The sequence below is a fragment of the Triticum dicoccoides genome, chromosome 4A, assembly GCF_002162155.2.
Source record: "Triticum dicoccoides isolate Atlit2015 ecotype Zavitan chromosome 4A, WEW_v2.0, whole genome shotgun sequence".
In the NCBI taxonomy this organism is placed as follows: Eukaryota; Viridiplantae; Streptophyta; class Magnoliopsida; order Poales; family Poaceae; genus Triticum; species Triticum dicoccoides.
Genome location: NC_041386.1, coordinates 418,616,146 through 418,637,015, shown reverse-complemented (window position 1 = coordinate 418,637,015; position 20,870 = coordinate 418,616,146). Strand labels below are relative to the sequence as shown.

The 20,870-nt window shown below is 42.2% G+C and overlaps 1 long non-coding RNA gene across 1 annotated transcript; it reads left to right on the top strand.

Annotated features, from left to right (window-relative positions):
• Positions 1 to 11,753: 11,753 nt before the first annotated feature.
• On the top strand, positions 11,754 to 15,826 carry LOC119286002. The gene is made up of 4 exons (XR_005140127.1): positions 11,754 to 12,155; positions 12,839 to 12,897; positions 12,974 to 13,401; positions 14,402 to 15,826. It is a non-coding gene; the product is annotated as an uncharacterized LOC119286002 (long non-coding RNA).
• Positions 15,827 to 20,870: the final 5,044 nt, after the last annotated feature.

The window sequence follows — 20,870 nt, the reverse complement described above, 5'->3', positions numbered from 1 at the left end:
TGCTTAACTGTTTCCTCGCTCAGTCCAATAACGCTGACAGATCCGAGGGTATCCTTTGTAGCCGAAGGAAAAGAGGTATGCAAGGGTGTATTCCATATATTGTTCTATCTTTGTGTCATTATAACATATATATTCCCTCAGTGCTTAAAATGTTCTCATGGCCAGTATGTTTACGACGAAGATGGATACTCTCACTGTATTACATAATTGATATTCAGCAAGTGCTATCCGGTGCTTATCACACACGTACATGAGTAGTCAAGTGTACCTTTACGTAGTAGCAAGTATTTTTGGTAATCACTAGGAAACATACCCGTGCGTTGCTACGGGGTGCATTTTTCTTGACTTTAAAGCACATTCTTCAAGAGTTCAGTTACTAATTCAAATGATTTTGAAGTAAAAGAACACATGATGTCTTTCATCTGACTTCAATATGACGTTTTCTCACAAGTAAATGAAGCATCGTACTGATAATAAAAAAAATCATACACACGACAATTATGTTGAGTTACTGATATCATATAGTAAAAATGGCGTATACTTCGCTTAACGTCCAAGCATGTTGTGTATGTGCATGCTAATCGTGAAGTCCTCATTCATGTACTATTCTGTTCTGTGGTTCATATGCAGATTCTCCATCACACTTGAATTTTTGTTTAGTGTGTTGCGTCTCAATTCACGGTTAGCTGTAATTTGTTCTATTCTAGCTTTCTTTTTTTTTATTCTGGTTGCATATTTGTCTATTTCTGCCTTTCCCGTGCGCATCTTTTTATCTTCTGTGTTGGCTTCATGTTTGAATATTTCTTCGTCCCTTGTGTGTATTTTTTGCAACTGGGGCCAATATTTAATTCTTTTTTGAAATGATAGGCTTTACGACGGTTTTTCAGTTTTTCCTATTTATCTTCACTGGTCATCTGTGCATACTGCTCTCTATCTCTTTTCCTTTTTTGTTTCTTAGCATCCATGACTCGAGATTGCCATCAAAATTGCTTGCCTGCATGTATACTGTATGAATCTGGTGTTGATTAAAAGCTAATATAAATTTTGCATCATAAATAGAGCATATGTAGCGACTTATAAATAAATTTAATTACGCTAGACATAAGTATAATAATACATGTGTTGTTTGCGTGCTAGAGTATCATGTTTTTTGAAGTAATTTACAAAGCGGAAAAATGATATTAAAGTAAGAGCATTGCTATATACACCATGTTTTTTGTCCGACAAATTTCAGTACGATGTTGTAGATCAGTCTGTTAATGCCTAGTGACAAAGCATATACCACACCAGCAGATTAAGTATTGTATTGACATTAGACAGTAAAAATATCATATATATATATATACAACACTTTCAAAATAATTTTATCTGGATGCAATTGTTCTTTTTTCTCCATAGCATCAATTTTGTGTCAAAAGGATGTTTAAGGTGGTTGCCATGTTCCTCCATACCACACCTTCAACGTAACCATCTTCAGGGACATCAAACATTGCATCTTCTTTCTGATTCGGAACAACAGCTTTAGCTTTATTGAGAACAACTAAACACTCCGTGGCCATAACATGTAAATGTCTATGTTTTGACATTGATGATTTATTATGCATTCGTATAAATCGAGATCAGCCGTGGCCATAACACGTAAATGCCTATGTTTTGACATCGAGATCAGCAGCTCCCGAAGATAATTTATGTGTTTATTTCATTGGACGTCTAGACATATATGTTTGTGCCGTATGTGTCTGACCTGTGTGGTTAGTATGAGTACATAAAAAAGTATGAGTACATAAAAAACACAAACATATGCAAATCCAACTTAAAAAAGAATGTCGTACCAAACCCGGCAATTATGTAAAAATGCATGCACGATGATTTGATTTAGTTGAAAGTTTACACGAGGTTACCTAGTTATATAGGAGTATTACCAAATCTAGCTAAATCTAATCCTATCCTACGGGAATTGCTTGTTTTCAAGCGGCCGTACACTTTTTTTGCGCGAAAAGCGGCCATAGGCTTGTCCCACCAGTCGTCTCGCGCGGGTGATGCGTGTCGTCTGGCGCACGCACCACTGTCCCTCGTCGACCTTATCTTCATAGCCGTCCCTTCTTGTCCCCGTCATCCCCAATTTCCTTCCTCCCTTCTCTCCCCTTATCTCTGGAACCCCACTGATGCGCAAGCAAGAGCCACCGCCAAGGCTTGTGCAAGCTCGCGCCATATCCAGCAACAACCATGCTCTCTCTGCAAGCACAAATCCAGCCATGGTGTGTTTGACGGAAATTAGCTGACGGCGGCGAGAAGTTGCAGCAGCGGCGAGCGTTCTCGCGCGACTCTCTCGTATGGGGGGTAGCAACAATGGGGCGGCTGCAAAAGCAAGGCTGGTCGCCGGCGGGAGCGCCAGCCACGCGGGGTTGCTCGCCAGAAGCATCCGATGCAAGGCCGCTCACCGGAAGCATCTGATGCTATTGACGGCGACCGGCGGGCGGGGTGACGGCGGATGCTGGTGTTGCGAGGATGACGAATACCCTAGCCAGGTCGTTTGCATCCGCTTTTCATCTCAAAGATGTATCTCATGTTGATCCATGTACGCTCGAGGCTTCTTACGAATTTTAATTCAATGACGTATATAAATTGGTATGATGGGACATAACAAAGCGAGGTGGTACTTTTGATAGCAGTTCAAATCAGTTTTCTGTACACAATAATGGGCTAGCTCTGTTCGATGCCATCGAGGACCTAACAGAAGTAGGGAGTACGATCAGCGGAAGTTTTTGCCTCCTCTCTTGATTGACTGGGCCGGCTCCCATCGTGTCTCGTCTGGATTCTACGGGCTGTGGCCCAGGTGGGCGACGGGTGACCCAACGCCTACCAAAGAGAAAAGAAGGGGAAAACGGACGGACGAACCAAGCGATTTTTTAGTACCACCTCATGTATATATTTAAATTCAAAGTGAAAGCGTAAATTCACGAGAAGAAGCGTATTGTGACAGTGAACCCACGGAGTCAATCCGTGCTTTATTATTAGGGAAAGACTAGCACAAATGCCCGTGCGTTGCAACGGGAGAAAACATTGATCATGAGAAACTGTGTCGTGAGACAATGGACGCTCATGAGAAAAAAGATGGATCATTTGAGAATTGCGCATGAGCTCATGACATGGGGCCGGTATTACTCCGAGTAAATTTATGTTTCTAAACCAGAAAAATTAGCAATATCAATAATCTTAAGTAATAGTAGCAGCAAACAAACCAACCTAGAATAACAATTGCAGCAGCAAGCAATTCCAAACATCATTTTGGTCCATTTAGCAGACGATGAGAGCGTTATGGGTGGAGAGGGATGAATGTCATGAGGAATTCGATCCGTGCCTTCCACTTTGCAACATATTCTTTGAGAGTTTAATAACTGCTACTTCTAAATGGTGCATCATTGTAACCTTTACAAAATTATTACATGTCACTAAGGTGATGGACGAAAGGTTTATACATGTGCATTTTATGAACCTCCACTCATTTAATCAGATTGGTAAATTCACGTGTAGTCGATGTGCAGAGTTTATCCCAATCACTACAAATAACTACCATCCGTCCCAAAGCAGAGGAATATTCTAAATCTGAAGGTACCGGTAGTTAAGTTCTATTTTTTTGGTAGAAAGCTAAAACTCAAATTGTTAACCGTACTGGTTTACAGCTAACGAAACCTCGGATACATGTCTAAAGTTCATTAGGGCTGTCAGCCAACACACGAAAGCTCCTTTTTCTGAACATCACACATGTCATGTTCACTTGTTTAGAGGAAATGTAAGTTTTCTCCATCAAGTAAATCAACCTTCACAAAAGAATAAAGTTACCAGATGTCCTTACATGATCATTTTGCACAAACATACGCCACCTATACTGGAGAACAAAGTTATCCGGCAACCCACAAAATGTTCAGATTACTGTATAAAGACTGTCAGTTTTTATTATGATGAAACCTTTAAAATTATGTACCAAAGGTTCGGATCAAAGGAAATGTAGGATCCTCATTCATACAATGGAATTTTCCAAGAGGTGCCACATCTGGAGTCTGTGTGAACCATACACGATACTCTCTCTGGTAAAACCACCCTAAATATGGGTCATTTGACATATATTAGTTTTACTTTGGGTTTTCTAGATATGACTTACTAATTGCAGGACACCAGCATGCATGTTGTCTTAATTTTCTTTTGCAATCTCAGGAAGAAAGCTGCAGATCCTCAGTTTTTTTTCTAATGTGAGTTGTAATTTGAGTAACATAATCTTCAAAATGACTGTACAGATGACTCTTCCATGATCTACTTTTCTGAGTAAGATATTTACATATAAAGTATGCAATCCTTTGATGTTTAAGTACTTCTCAGGAGCTGAATATACGTCCTATGAAAATTTCTTACCAGATTCTGGAAGAATTTTCATATCAGCAGAGGCCGCTCAGCTGTCATACTCAACGACCCAATGTACAGACTCTACTAAAATTGACAAGTGGTGCCTGCTTAGTGTGATATGAAAAATGGTTACAATTTGCAGAGAAAAATAAAAATCAGAGCCTTTCTGTGTGTGGCAATGGAGATGAGTTGAATGAATCTACAACTGAATTCAACTGAAAAAATCATGGAAACCTGAACAAAAGGGAGGATCGTATACAGCTACATAATTTTAATCTGAGTGGAGTTGGTCATGCCGCATGCAGACCGTGGCGTTGTGCTGCTGTGTGCAAACCATGGAGTTTCGAGTTGCTGCCTCTATGCCCATAGCTCTACGGGTGCCTGCAGCAGCGCAACCATCTCCTCATCGGTGATGGCGCCCAGCCGCACGAGCTCCACGTCAAACACCTCAGCCATCCACTCCTCGCGCACCACCGACTATACCAACGACGTACGGCAGGTCGAGCGCGCCGCCGACATCGTCCTGCATGGATGCGTGTGTCGGGGACTTGCAGGTAAGGAGCTCCAGTAGGAGCACTCCCAGGGAGTAGACGTCCGCCTTCAGCGTGGGCTGCCATGTGTCCAGCACCTCCGGGGCGCGGTAGCCGCCGGCGCCTGCGATGGCGAACGTGCGCGCAGATGGGGTGAGTCGGGGAGCGCGTGCATGCTCCCCCGTCTCCGCCGATCTCGGCCGCGCCTGCTGCTGCTGGCGGCGGCAGCGGTTGCTGCTACATAATGGGATTGTCTTCGAGCCCGGTGATGGATCGCGATGAAGACAGGGAGGAAGGCCGGCGAGGTCGCGATGGCGCGGATCCGGCTGCAGGAGGTCGATTCCGGCCTGATCCGGGCGAGGCGGCGTTAGTCGTTGGCCATGGCTGCTCCTGTAGAAGAAGTGAGAGGCAGTCCTTGTGTGTGAGAGAGAAATAGAGGGGAAGGAAACGGAGAAGAGGGAGAGCAGGGAGAGGGGTGCGAGGCGTGGAGGTCCGGTGGCGAGGCCGAGCGCGAAGGCAGCGGGGCGGCAAGGGGCTCCCGGATCGGCGGGGGAAAACTACAACGCAGCCGGAATATATACAGATAGATTAGTTCCACTTTGGATATGGTAAATAAATATAGATGTGTTACAGAAAAAAGACTGAAAGCGTAAATTCATGAAAAGAAAGCGTATTGTGACGGTGAACCCACGGAGTCAATATGTGCTTTATTATTAGGGATAGACTAGTAAGCGTGCACGTGCAATGCACGTATAATAATAAAAGCAAATTTTCCCGGTCATTCTAATTAGGACACAATTATTTCAATAAAATGAACAAATGCAACAATGTAGCTCAAATCTAAATTTGAACTATATATAGCTTTGCAGATATTCTTTCCATATGCTACCATATCTCGTATCGAACATGCGCACACAATGGACTTCTCAGCCATTATATACAACAACCCACAGATTGACAGTCAAATAACACACATAAACAATAACTTGGTCATCAACTATGGATCCATACACAACAAAATGTGAAAGTTAGACATTAAACATAACTCCATCCTTCACGGAAGCGAAAAACCATGTGTAATTAAATTTCATATATAATGGTTATTTCTCCTTATATCTTAAGCCTAATCATATCTTTGCTGATGGTATGCACCTTCAGCGTAAGCCACTAAATCAGAAACTGTCAAAGCATCAATAAATTGGGTTCACAATTAATCTCACAAAGACGCATCACCATGTATCTCAAGATATACATACAACTTGTGCTGCCATGACTTTGTGTAACCAAACAATAAGAAGTAACCATAACAATGTTTTGATACATTCAGTATAGAGCTAACATAATTGTGAAGCTCCCCATGCCCTACAACCAACAAATCACCTCAAGTCCTTGTATGGTAGAAAAATGCATGAACAAAAATAAGATGAAAATGAAAAAAGAAGAGCTGGAAGTAGCCTTGAACATGTTGAGACCTTGCACCTGCTGCACAAAGAAGAGAGGTAAATCTGAAAGAAAAAGTGTCAAACACATTAGACGATAAGAAAACAAGGAATAAATGTTTGTATATTTCACATATACTATAGTAGCCACAAACATTTTTATCAATCAGAAATTTAGTAGAATATTAAAGCCGAACAGAAAAGAAGTATTGAAGCACATACGTCCCAAGCTAATGCAGTTGTGCACTGTACTACTCATCTAGATGCTAGCAGCAGCAAAAAGCACACACGCCGTCAACATCCCAACCTGCAAAAGTGGCATCCCAGCAATTCATTCACACTCGACCATATGAAACAACTCACACGAGTTTACAGGATAAAATCTATGAGATAGTCTGGAAGGCCCTATGTATAGTGCTGTTGGAGAAATCCTGCACCTCAAAAATGTCGTGTATTAAAAGTAAAAGGCATACGCTTGACACATGACCAGCGTAGCGGCAAGATCATCATCCCAAAGCTCCGACACAGGGTCCACGGCTAACTTTGCAACACAAAATATTTCACTCTCGGACACCAACGAAATAATCCTTCCAGCCTCATTTGCATTTCTAGGCTCTCATGATCTCCCACACCAGGAGGACCTCCGTGAAGCTCTCATTCGGGAAGGTGAAGAGATACATTGCCAATTTATCCCCGTGGTTTATCATCAGAAAGAAAAACGTCAGTAAGAACAGTACTGAATAATATATGCATCATGCATCTTTGCTAGCTACCTCGGCATCAACCTGACAGACATACACAATTGCAAATGAGGCTACCGAAGCTAATATTCCGATTACCGAAATGATGGTTTTTTCTATGCACATGCCGTCATGTTGTGGTGTGAATTACAGAAAATGCTTGCTCCCAAGAAAATAAAGAATCTTAGTCAAAACAGGAAACTATTGCTGACATTTTTTAAAATTCAGAGGCACTCATGTAACCCTTAAGTAAATTGTTTTGTTTTCCCATTCTCTTTTTCAAATGCATCAAGACATTAAGCTTCAATGTTTTCTCAAGAGGAAAAAAGGAAGACTGCCCCAACCCATAACTAATAAAATGCTATATAGTTTGAGAAACCCAGTGAACAGATCCTGTGATGAGATTGGGATATACTAATATCCTGATCAGTAACACAACACGACTTTTTTGAACAAACACAACCATATATCAGCAACATCCTGCGATCCAACACAAAAATATTCAGAAACAAAATCTCTAGGCAATCGACAAGCAAGCATCTACAGTTCTTCACAAAGGATCTCAAATTCTCAATTGACCTTTGCACTGCAAGCAAACATGATTTCATAGCGAGGCATGATAAAAATCTATCGTGTTACTAAATCTGAGTTCTTGAATCTGTAGGAACAATAGCATTACAGATTTTCATGGTCAGATATAAAATACTCTTGCTAATAGGAAAGTCCGAGCTTTTCAATCAGGTTCCATCTCCAAAGTGGTCTCAAAAGATGATTAGAATGCCCGTCAAACACTACTAAATAAGTGAGAAAATCAAGAACAACAGTACAACACCCATTCTATCATTTAATCCAAAACAAGCACATCCAAACAAGTGTAATTATATTGCCAGCAGAAAAACTATCTGCCAGGTTTTTAACAGAATAATTTCTTCATCAAATCAGTCCCAACTGCAAGTAACTGCACTGCAACACACTATTTTTTCACTTGATTTAACTTCAGGGATATAATTTTGGTGAGAAGTTCAACTTTTACAGATCATTTTACAATTTTTTATATAATTACAAATGAAGCTTCTTAATTATGCTCAATCGAACATGCTGAACTATCCAAAGTCCTCAACTAATGAAACGATATTGTTTCAGAAGCATTTCAAAATTTCTTCCTTAATCCAGTAAGTATCCCAAGTGAACATGATGTCCCGTAAGAACGTTCCCTATTCAGAATGGCTGACACATGCCAAGTAATTTAGGAGACCGTAAGAAAGCAACTGAAATCAAGTGCAGAGAAAGATAACATTTGGATTGAAGGTCACTTACTTGCAAGATGTCTATACGACAGCACCAACGGAGAAGCACACCACGATTGCAAGGTGCTTGTTCCCAGCGGCGAGACTCTCCGACGGCCGGGACTGGAAAAGCTGCGGATGGATGACGAGTGGGGGCGCGTGATGATGGGGAGAGGACGGCAGCGTGACCAGGCCGAGGTACTCATCATCTTCCTCAATGTGAATGCATGAGCGGACAGGCGGGGGCGCACAATGATGGGGTGAGGACGTCGGCATGCCAGAGGTACATTCTGTAGTTCTATGTACCATTTGCAGTGGTGCTGAAGCTTTCCTGGCAGATTTGACAAGTAACCTCACCACTCAGGTTGTGCATATGACTGATGAGAAAAAGAAGGCCATTCACAATGTTGAATGGATAGATAGCCATCCATTATCAACCAACTAACAGGAAAACACGTGAATATAGTACTAACATCCGGCATTCAATGCTGCTCCCATGATTGCAGAGTGGGCAGGAAAAAACCGCGTCGAGCTAGTCCATCCGCTTCCTAAGGGGTGGCTTAGCAGACTTCTCCCCTTCCTTCAAAATCTACAAAGAGCGGCAGTTAGAATCTTTAGTTAGTTAGTATCTTCTAAAAAATACAGCAATTGTACACGCAAGGGTATCCATGTGCAGAGTAGTTCTAATTATTTTACTATAAGATAAAATGCACTAAGCTATCGCACACCATTCCTTGTAAAAACAACTAAAATTTGTAACCACGCAAGATAAAGATAGCACACCAATCATACACAAATCATCATCCACAAGATGGAATCCATGAACACAACAACATGCATGATCCTGCTATGGACACCAGGGCGGATCTGACCCAGACATTGTGAAGATCCCATCTCTACGGCCTAGTGGTATTGATTGATTATATTCAATAAGAAAGAGAACTGATGCTGCGGTGGATGAGAACAAACAACCTAGCTAGCTGCTCATGCATACCTTCTTTGAGGGGAACCTTATGACCGGATGAAGACTGGGACAGGGAGGAGATGACAGCAGGACGTCCTGGGGTCCGAGGAAGAAGGGAGAAGGCGACGGGGTCTGTCCCCGGGAAGCGGCGGGAAGGGGGTCGGGATCGAGGCGGTGGCGGCGGCTGCAGCCCGCACGTAGATCCACACCCCGGCGTTGGAGGAAAACAACTCATGAGGAAGTCCTACATGCGCTCAATGCACAAGACCGTCGCTGCCAGGCTCACCGACCTTGGCCTCGCCAACGCCTCCAATGGCTTCCACGCCGCCGAGCTCGGGCCCATCACGGCTGCGTCCCCTGCCTCCGGTGGCCATGGCGTCCTGTAGTTTGGGAGCAGAGAGAGATTAGTGAGGAGAGGGGAAGAAAACAAAGAAGGGCGTTGGGCGTGGTTGACCGGCTGAGGAGGTCGGCGGCGGCTTGCAGGAGCGCGGGTGACGACCGGAGGTGGGGTGGATCGGGGGGAGTGCACAGGAGGAGGAGAAGGAAGGAGCGGCGGCGCCGTTTTAAGTCGACGAGCTACACATGGACGGCAGCAGGAGGTGGCAAGATGGGGCGGCCCGAGCTTCGGCGGCCCGGGCGGCGCGTGGACGGGGCAGCCCGAGCGCCTGAAGCGGGGGCGCGGCGGTCCGGCGGCGGAGGCACATGTCGAGGGCGGTGGCTGGCGGGGAGGATCTGGGGGAGAGGTGGGGCGAGGTGTGGGGTGGTGGCCAAAACTGCCCGAGAGCGTGGTCGCGAGAGGGCAGAGGGCAGCGACGTCGTGAGGATTTCTTTTTTTTTGACGGGACGTGTTCCTGATGACGTTAATCCAATGGCATGGTGGGTAATTAATTAACGTAATGGCATAAGTGGGTAATTAAAGCATAAAACATGTTTAGTATAATGGAGGGGTGTAGACCATCAGATTGCAGGTTTGGATGGATATGATGACTTGGTTCTCCGCCCTCTCTTGTTTTTATAGTGGTAGTAGATACATCTTTCAAAGAAAAGTTCCTCAAAAAAATGATCCAATTTCTGTAAAAACATTATCTTTCCTTAAAAGTGTCCCAATTTTTGTGATTTTTATTAAAAATAAGGAAATTTTCGCATTTTCTCGAATAGTAAAAAATAAAACCGATGGACAACTATTCCATCCAAAACTACTCTTCCATCAGACAAAGAATGCTAAGTTGATTCCTCATGTCCAAACTTCATCCTACAAAAAGCAATAATCGGTGTAACCTTATTATTCATATTTATTAAAATTGGATATAAAAATGGCGCATAAAGCAAGTTGTGCGCCTTTTTTTCGCCCGGTGCAACGCACGAGCATTTGTACTAGTATAATATATTATTATATATATATTATATATAATATAATATAATATAATATATATATATATATTTATATTTATATATTATTTTTTTCCTAATAATAAAGCACGGATTGACTCCGTGGGTTCACCGTCACAATATGCTTTTCCCTATGAATTTACGCTTTCAGTTTAAAAAAAACTCATATTCAAGATGGTACTAATTTTTTTGCTTAGGTAATTTTCGGTTTCATCGCCTCCTACATCACGTTTCCCGTCGGGCACGCCTCCCTGCCTCAGCCCATACGTCACCTGCATGGGCCTCAGCCCACCGAATCAAATCCAGCAGCCAGACAAGCCGATAGAAGAGACAGAAAGAAAATACATGTGTCCATACACGGGCTCTCGCCTCCTCTCTCGCTCGCCGCAGCCACCACCTACGTCGGCCGCTTCTCCAGTGACCTCTGGTGCCGTGCAGCACGCCCCCGAGCTCCCCACGGTCCATGCCTCCCTCCCCTTCGGCCAGAGTCTCCGCTCCCGTCCTCTACCGCCCGCTCGCAAGCCCATCCCCCATGGCTAGGGTTTTGGGTAGGGCTTCGCAGCCGCGTCTCCGGCTGCCCCAGGTTCGTTCCTCGTTCGTTCTTGGTCTCCCTTTATCTAACTAATCATGTTTAGGTTTTTTAGGGGATAAACAAGGGGAGGTATAGCAGGGCGTTGGACATTTGCGGGAGTGGGGGAGATCAATGAGGACGAGGACTGTCTGGTGCACTGCTGGTGCGGGGAGGGCAGGGGAGAGGGATGGCTTCATGGGTTCATCCTCACAATACGCTTTCGCCCAGTCGTAATACGCTTTTAGGATTCGTATAGACAAAATCGTAATATAAACGAGGTGGTACTAATAGCATGATGTTAGCACGTTTTCACCGTCGCATCCTTTCTCACAAAGGTCGCTGTACTATTTAGTAATTCGGCCCGCAGTCCTCATATTAACTGAACCTGGAGCGGTACGAGTGATAGAATAGAAAAACAAACCCAGCCTTCCTCTCGATCTCATCTGGACATCCAGCCCCGCCCCGCCCCTCATGGCTCATAGCCGGCCGCCGCCGCCTCCTACCCCGCCGCCGCGCCTACCCCTACACCAAGTGCCAACACACCCGCGCCCATCCACTACCGGGGACCCGCGGCCTTCTACCGCCGGCGGCACTCGACATCGCGGCCATTGGCGGCTCCCCGACCTTGCTACCATGGCGCCTCCGGGACTCCTCCCCGCTGCTTCCACCTCGACATTGGTTTCCCCAACCCCGCTGGCTTCGCCACCAGCCACTCCTTCTAGGCACACTCTATCTGCCGTCGGACCCATCCGCCTGGTTCCAATGGTGAACATCGCCGCCACCCTATTGTGAGGCGAGGTGATGTTCTTCGAACTGCCGGCTTGATTCTGCCTAGGTAATTTCTTCTTTCTACTGTACCACTTCATAGAAAAATTTGACTGCCTAAAAATTCCCCAATTTGGTACACTTTTTTTTTATCAGAGTGAGCTTTTCAACGGAAATTATACTTTGATCCTATCCAATCTTACTGTGACAGTAATATATTCCCCTTTCCTTTATATGAAAGGAAAATTGCGGCTCTTTATCATGTTGTCATTATATTGTAACCGTGTGCAAGTGTGTTCAGTTCAACTAGATGTAACTCATTGACATATGAGATTCCATTGGGCCTGATAATCTTGAATTTTGCTTCACAATTTAAAATGTAGTATTAGACCTAGAGTTTTTATGTATTACAGAACATGTCCTATAAAAATGCCAGTTACAAATAAAGGTGATATTGATGTGGAAACGCAACACACATGTAGTAGATGAATTGTATGAAGTAAATCGCCTTGGAATGATGGTTGCTGAATGTTACAATTATAGTCATCTACCTGGACGACCTTCAAGCACCAATAACTTAATCCTTTTAGGTTTTGTTCTTCTTTCTTCAGTACAAACATAATATTGTTTGGTGCTTCCCAATACTTGGATGTGAAAAATAAAGAAGTTTTACATTTTAAGAACTAATAGATTTTTAACAAGAAAATATGGTCCAAGTGGGACTACTACTTCTAAATATTTTGTCTTTCACAGAAGGGGATATCATACTTCTCCTAATCAGGATTGTTGTGTAACGGAATGATGGTAGGATGGTAAGAACTACATCCTTTTTTGGTATGGCAAAGAAAAAAAAATACATCTTACCCATTAGATGATTTGCATCTGCAGCTGAATAATAATGGAAGAAAAAGGAGTACAGGCTTTACCTAATGTACCTACAGCAACAATGGGTTGCCCCACCAAACATCACTAGAGGACTAGGAAGGAAAACGGTGATTTCTCAATCAGGTTCTATTGGCCGTTCTAGCATTAGCATCATGAAGATTCTGGAACAGTGCACGACATGCCCAATCCCAAGGTCTTCCCTTAGCTGGTGAAGCACATGAGCCGGTGTCAAGCAATATCCCCTGTATACTTTGTCCTTGTGTTCTTTCCAGGTATGCATCCATATCAGCTGCATCAGGGAGCTCCATGCACAGTGGTACTACTTCCGAACGTGTAGAACATGCAATTGTATGTAAATCGCCTTGAAATGATGGTTGCTGAATACTGCATTATGCTTGATAGTCTACCTGGACGACTTCAAGCGCTAATAGGTAAATCCTTTTAGATTTTGTAGTTTTTTTCAGTACAGAGATAATTCTGTTTCTTGCTTCCCAATTTTTGGACGACAAAACAGAGAGGCTTTACATTATAAAAGTTACAGTAATAGATTATAAATAAGAAAATAAGGTCCAAGCCAGACTCCAACTTATAAAGGTTTTGTCTTTCACGTCAGGGGATATCATACTTCATCTAATCATGGTTGTCGTGTAACCTAATGATGGTTAGTTACTACACATCCATAGAGAAATTGAACATGGAGATATTCTCATGTCCATAGTTTCCAGCGATGAGAATGGGCTACCCGACATTGCTCGGCTGCTGAAACTGAGCAAACTTTGTGTAGTTATTCATGGTAGAAATTCCTACTTAAATTATCTATTTCGCCAGATTGAGAAACTGCATACATGCCTTCGTCAATGCGCAATCGAACAGCCGTCAGGTGGTGATGAGAGGATTACTAAAAGCAAGGGAAACACACTAGGCCTCCTTTGGTTTGGAGGAATTTTGTAGGATTTTCATAGGATAGGATTTCTATAGGAAAAATTCCTTCAGAGCTCTTTGGTTTGTACGAATGAAATCCTATTCCTATGGAGGATTTCTTCCTATCCTCCACATTTCATAGGAAAATAAACATTAGCCTAGACTCAATGGAAAAAATCCTATGGTGTGAATCAAAGGCCATCTCCTTTTCTATTCCTATGCATAGGATTTGAGATGCATGTCATCTCATTTCCTATGACTTTCCTATTCCTATGATTTTCCAATCCTATGAACCAAAGGAGGCCTTAAGTTTGCTATCCACAGTTTCTTCATAATCTAAATACCAGTGGCATCACAAGTGGGCTTCTCAATTAATCCAAAAGATCCATCAGGTTGCAAAGATAAAAACAATGAACAGAACATATCTGAAAGCGGCCCGAGCATCCTCTACTACTTTTGTTTAGATGTTATTTATCTTGCTCTGTGTTGACATATTTTCTTCTTCCGTAGATGCAAAGCATCCAGGATGTGATCAATCATATGCTGGAGAATGGCATTGAGACCTTACTTCACTGGATAATGGCATTTATATGCGATTCCAGTCCTTTCATAGTGCAGGTGAACTGGAAATTCTATCAAAGACAACTGTCCTTTCTTCAGTGTACATGCATGATATTACATGATTAAACATACCATTTTTAACTTCATTTAGTTGTCTATATTATGCTCTATGTGCTATTACCAACAAAAATAGTGTTACCTCCGTACCAGGCCTTCCAAATATCTTATATTTTGGTACGGAGGTAGTACTTTTAGCCTGCAAAGCGACTTCTATGCCCATTGTGGCAATAATGTGTTTGCACCACTGAAGAGATAACTTATTTTTTTCATTGTAAGAAACACATCATGTTTCTTCCCCATCATTTAAGTGTGTGCGATGTTATCTTTGTTCATGTTGCTGGCTGTACATTTTCAGTATTCTCAGGATATATCTGATTAGGATGATGTTCCGTACTGCTCTGGAGCCGACAACTTTTTGGACTGCTCGATGTTTATAACCAATGAGACTACTTTTTTGGTTGTTGGCTGGAGCTATCACTATGACTGAAATTTTCTTTTCACCCAAGTAAATTTATATGGTCATCAAAAACCAACCACAGGTCAACACTTGTCAGCAGTTTGCAATTTGTATTACAGTATGCCTAAGCCAATGTTCAGACAATGTTGTTTTAGTTAGGAAATGTAGAAAACATGGTCATGATTTATGTAGATTGGACAGTCCCTTCAAACTGCAGTCTTTGATCTAGAGTGGACAATCTAACTATATGTTTCCTTTTAGAAAATGACTATATGTTCCATGAATTCACTGCTTATTTTGGCCAGATCAGATTAAACTAGGTCTTGATTTCAAGGTTCAGTTAAGGCAGTTGGTGCAGGTTTGTTTGCTGTAATACTAACTGTGCTATTTAGACAGAGACATTTGCTCTTTCTCATTCCTCGACATTTTCCTTTGCTACCAAGATTTTTCATTCTAGGTTGTGGAAAACGCATGTAGCGTTCCTTCTACAAGTCGTCATGAGCTGGGACATAGAAGAAGAGAGCCGACGAGAAGTCGCAAAGCGGTTCGCTCCGGTGTTGCTGCCAATGGCGCTGCACAAAGTGCAGATTGCAGGCTAGATGCGTACAAGTCCGTCCCTACTTCCACGACGTGGAAGCAAAGGAAATTTAGTCAATTAGATAGTATATTTGGTTATGAAAGTTATCTTTTGTGTATGCAGTTTTGCCATCATTTTGTAAAAGCTTTGAGTTTTTTATAATGTAATTGTCTTACTAATCACACTTTTAATTGATTTGTGCCAAGGCTAATAGCCAAGTTATGCACAAACTGTTCATGTTTCCTTGATGACTGCTATTGTCAGAAGATTCTTTTCAGCATTTAAGTAATACCGATCCCACTTTCAGTTATGTGTGCAAAGGCCAGTAGCAAAATAATGACTGCTCCTTGCTGGTCGGATATTTCCTACTTCCAGGATATCTCATTATGCTTTCCGCAGCATGCTGATTTGTGAACGAAAACCTACATGATCACCCACCCTGATTTGTGAATTCGTAGTCACATCTAGACACTCAGGTATGCAATATGGTTTTGCTCTTTTGTGTGATTGTGAGCATTCCCCACTGTTTTTTACGATCAGAGAAAAACAAAAGAAGATTTCACTCTACAATGGAGGTCTTTCTCCCAGACATGTAATTTCACCTCTCTGATTGCCATCTATCTTTGATGGCGACGATGCTCTACCTCAACGCGGTCCAAGTCTATCTCCGCCAGGTACGGTGCCACGAGGAAACACCCAAGGTACATGTGTGTGTGGGCGCTAATATAGATTAACTACAGATATGTACATCGATCCCATCAGTGACCGCCTTGTAAATCAGCAGCAGCCAGCAGTACACAAATTCTCTTATAAATACTAAAAAAAACATCCTACTTATTTTAACTCAAAATTAAGCTACTATTGTTCTAAAAATAATAAAATCACTTGACTTCGAAAACAATATTCTGGTTGAATTTAAGGTGACTTGCATATACTTAATGCTTTAGTCTAATCTTTCAAAGTGGAAGTTTAAATTACTTATTTTAGATTTTATATGGTGGAGAAATTATTTGATTAGAAATAATTATGGATTTTTAAATAACTTCAACATTAAATGTTGTTGAACATGCTATAAGTTGGTGATGCTTGAACCGAAAACCGTCCATGATGCATGCATGTCTTCGTATAGTGTGCTAATGTATCATCGTATATTCTTGTCGTTTTCCTTTACCCACAATAACACATTATTCCGCGCATGTCATGAATAAATGGATTATCGCTAGCCTGTTTGTATGTACTTTTTAAATCTACATGCAAGGCGTGTTGAAATAGACGAGCTGGAATTGTGGAACAGATTCCTAGATTGAATACCATTTTTCTAGATTAGAAGAGAATGTGATATATTTTTCTCCCGTTGCAACGCACGGGCCCTTTTGCTATAGTAACTCATTCTCTTCGTTAGGTGAGTAATCCAATATAGAGGTTTGCTGAATGGTAATACAAAAAGAGAACTTGACTAAATTGTGTAGCTAAATGAAAATGCTTGAGATGAGTTCGCATATGTAAGACAGACCTGCCTAAATTTAAATTCATATTTTATAGAATAATACTTTGAAGAATTAGCACCCTCGTGTGTGAAATGAAAGGTAGTGCTATTTGCATATGAAAAATCCAAGGAAGAATTAGCACCTAGGTGTGTGTGCAATGAAAGGTAGTGATATTTGCGTACATAAGTTTAGTACTTATAAGCATAACTTGTTGACACCACATACCTAACAGTGCTCATAGAAGCAAGCCCCACAGTGCCAAGCTTCTACTTTCTATATCTTCAGTTTGATAGAAATTACAGCATCCCTATCAACGATACAAGCTCAAAGGAATATCCATCCTCCATGATCAGCATAACAATAATATCTTCACCTGCTTATCCATTTGTGCATATTTCAGTTTTTTCAGAAATTACATAAGGTTATATTAAGCATTGAAAACAACAACTATACAAATAATACATAACAACAGATAAGGAAATAGATAAGGCACACTACAATTTTCACATAATTCCAATTAAATATATACAATATCGTCTCAATTTTGATTATGAGGCTCAAAGTTGTTTACTATTTTCCTTTTCAGGCTTCCAAGTCCATAGGCAGCTCCTTATATTTAAATTGGTATAGTGATATAGGTGTATAGCAGGGGAAGAAATATGGTGTCGTGACTGCATTAGTTCATATTAAATTCATAGTGGAATGCAAAATCTGTAAATTAATATAAGGATGATATGAACATAGAAGGAAAACCATTTCAATAACTGAAGCACAATCATTTTTCTCACACTAGCCTTGATGCATTCTGTCGTTGGTTGCAGATTCTATGTGGACATATCAGCATCTGGTCGTTGTCTGTCTGGCGCTTATGTTGCAACATCCTACAGTCGACACCAGCTTCTCGAGCTTCCTGTGAGACACATAGGCATCCCTTCATTCACAATACCTTTGTGTGCAGTATTTGCATGCATCCATTGTCAATAGCACCTTGCCACTGAAACCTGTTGAATATAGAAGGGAAACCATCGCAATAACTGAAACAGAACCATCTAGTGAACAATAATCATTTTCTTTTGCTGTAGTATTTTACATTAGATCACTGCCTAAAGTATTTCATCTATCTTTTGTTAAAAACTAGGAAGGATTCTTTTCACATTGGTCTTAACTCATCGATGTTTGCACCATCTATGTGGACATGACGACATCCAGTTCTTGTTTTTCTAGCAGATGTCTTGCAACATACAGTTGTTGCCATATAGTCGGCACAAACCTCTCAAGGTTCCCGTGGGACACAGAGGCATCCCTTTGTTGACAATAGCTTTGCACGCAGAACTGGCATGCATCCATTGTTGACAACAGCTTCCAACTCCAACCTAATGGCATCCATCATATCAACGGCACTTACCCTGGTCTGATAATAGAACTCTCCTGCAAAAGTAGCAACAAAATAGTCATCCTCATACAAATATGTCAAATTATATCATTGGTGTTTCAGTGTTGTCGCCAAAACTGTATTGGTTGTGTATAACCATATGTGGCATTAAGAATATCAGGGGCAAGGAATTAAGAATCAAGATTGTGAGACTTTGGGATGCAATAGTTTAGGTTAGGCTCATGTATTACCAAATAACTACCTACCATAAAATTTGCAGAGGAAATTAACTAATTAAGGATTCATATGGCAAACAAATAGCAAGAGTAGAGACTACTTGCTAGCATTAGCCTCGGCCGCTCTTTGCTTGTACCCATGCTTGATGCATCTCCAGCGGCATCTAAACTGCTATCACGTCGCGTCACTTGGACTATATGATATCTGAAGCCACAATGGGGGCATCGCCAGGACAGTGAAGGATGCACAATTGAAGGCGTACGTTCCAGATTTTTGTAATGGGACGCCATATAGATTACATACAAAATTCATCAAATCAACTACTAGTGTGACATTCTACTCTACCACAACAATCATCAGATCTTGTAATTGAATAAAGTAGTACTGTTACAATGTCTCATTCATCCCTGATGGCCACCATCTTGATCCTCCAATAATCTAGGGATTAGGCGGTGAAGGGTTCATAACTCTGTCCAAACTTCAAAAATCACAATGGGTTGCCTATTCACTGCTCAGAAAAAATAAATCATGCCAGTCTCTATCCCTTGCCAAGTCCCACTATAAATATAATTAGCCAATGTTCCAACGAAGATCGACAGAACCACCAAAGCAAAGTAAAACAGTTACCAAGGGATGTAGTCAGGCGCCACAATAGATGTGCTTACTGTCAGATTTGGGCTTTCCTCCCATGGTAATGAGGAAAGAGCTATCACTACTGCAGGATGGTCCAAACGCGACACTACGATCAGAGACCCTTCGACGGAACTGTGTGCGATGCCATAATCACAAACGGTGGTGTAAAAGAACCGTCAAAAAAAGGTGCAAAACGTTTGCGATGATGGAGAACCAAACACGATTCAGATTTTAGTTGCATGTGCGATGCAGGGCATACGATTCAGTTCAATTAACTGTTTGCGATGAGGAGGAACAGAAGAAACGGGCAGTCAGATGAAGGTGTGTGCGATATACAGCATATGGTTCACTAGGATGAACTATGTGTGATTAGGCAACACAATGGAAATGGTTCAACTGAATAAGATGTGTGTGACATGCGACAAACAGGTCCATAATCAGAAATGTGTGTGAAGACCAATAATAACACAGACGATTACTGCTAATAAGCCGTGTGATTTGCTGTCTACAGAAGAATAACATGTATATATATATAAATAAAATAAGCGTCCAATTACATAAGTGACTATACATATCATTCACACACACCTCAATAAACAATTGCATGCATTCTAAAGTAGGAGAAACGATCGTCTAGTCATATACTTCTTGTGACGCTCCCGACACTACTCTGTGGCTCGATCCCTCATCTGGGACAGGAAGAAGACAGTTCCTCATGTCAAACGATCCACCTGTACATCTCGTAGCTTGTGTACGTGTCCTTGGCCGCGTACTTGATGTGTTCTTCATCCAGTCTCTCATGCCAAACACTGTGCCAGGCATACTTGTCCTTCTTGATGTCTTCGCGTAGTAGGGGTCGATGATGGCCGAGCGAGGTCAACCAGGGAGTTCAGTTTGTTGTTGTCGCTCCCCCAGACCTTGTAGTGGTGCTGAATGTTGACAAGATTCGGGCATTTCAAGCTCGAAACCTTGAGCGCTTTTAGATCGTTGGTGGTGTCCATCATAGCGAAACTGTAGTCGGAGCTGTTGATAAACCCGGAGAAACGCTCGCAAGGCCTTGTGGCCAGGTGGTAGTGGCAGATGAGGACGTCATGTCGCACGCACAACTGGGCAACGACAACCTTTTGATCATGCCCGACACGACCCATGGTGTACTCAAGGTCGAAGCTGACCACTTGGTACTTGTCCTCGGCAAGGAACTACTCTATAGTTTGGATATAGCTCTCCACCGAGACCGGATCGTTCGTGTACACCACCGAGAGAGCCTTCCCCCTCACGTGGGTGTCCACGATGTGTTGCATGGTGAACTGCCTGACGTTGTCGTTGTCGGCTGCTGGGAGCGCCATTGGAACTGATAACCCACAAGTATAGGGGATCAGTTGTAGCCTCTTTTGATAAGTAAGAGTGTCGAACCCAACGAGAAGCTAAGTAGAACAAATATTCCCTCAAGTTCTATTGACCACCTATACAACTCTACGCACGCTTGACGTTCACTTTACGTAGAACAAGTATGAAACTAGAAGTACTTTGTAGGTGTTGTGGGATAGGTTTGCAAGAATATAAAGAGCACGTAAAAAAAACTAGGGGCTGTTTTA